Genomic DNA, 878 nt, shown 5'->3' with positions numbered 1-878 from the left:
TATATATTTGTCACGATTTTTAAAATAATCTTTTTGGTTATTATGTTTTCTTTTATTACTGCGTTGGTATTTTTGCCGGTTATTTTATCGACACTGAATTATATGAAATCGAAAATGTGCGAAAGAAAGAAAAGAAGTAAAACCCTCGACCACAAAGTCGACGGGCAGGCAAATTTTGGTTATCAATCGTCAGAAATTTGTACATAAATACGTTTCAAGGAAATCTTGACATTAACGTATCGATTTTAATTAATACAGTGGTGCCTCGTATAACGTACGCCTCTAATAACGGACGCTGCGAACAACGGACTTTCCGTTCGACAGTTACGTGAGGCGAACAAGTGCGAATGATGTTTCCACTCTTTTATCGTTGCCAATAACAATCTGCTATTTTTATAATATATTAGTATTATTAGAATATATTATTATTATATCTGATGTACAGAGCTCCCGTTGGGATTCGGCTTGCTCCCTTGTTTATTACGTACATCACCCCAGTGCAGGGTATTTACATTTATTCAAGTGTTGTGCAAATCATGGCTTCTAAAAAAACAGAAAGGTGATTTGAATTGAAACAAAGCAAGACATCACCAGAAGGAGTGAAAGTTGACAAAAACTTCCTTGTCCATTGTAGAGAACAAGGGTGTCATTGTAGAGGACAGGATTGATCCTGTTGGCCTCAGCTCTGAGGCCAACAGGATCAATGATCTCTACAATGACACCCTTGTCCGTCATTTCCGACAGGTGTTGAAGAAGAGAGAGAAACAGACCACCTTGAACATTTTTTTCAAGAAGCCAGCTGCCAAAAAACAGAGGATGGAACAAGAGGAGTTGACTCTGCAAGCCCTGGTAGCCTCTCCTGAATCTGACTCCGATTA

This window comes from Centruroides sculpturatus, unplaced genomic scaffold, assembly GCF_000671375.1.
Source record: "Centruroides sculpturatus isolate CEXI.00-Female unplaced genomic scaffold, Cexi_2.0 scaffold842, whole genome shotgun sequence".
Classification (NCBI taxonomy): Eukaryota; Metazoa; Arthropoda; class Arachnida; order Scorpiones; family Buthidae; genus Centruroides; species Centruroides sculpturatus.
The sequence above is the reverse complement of the archived record's forward strand: the minus strand, read 5'-3'. Positions refer to the sequence as shown.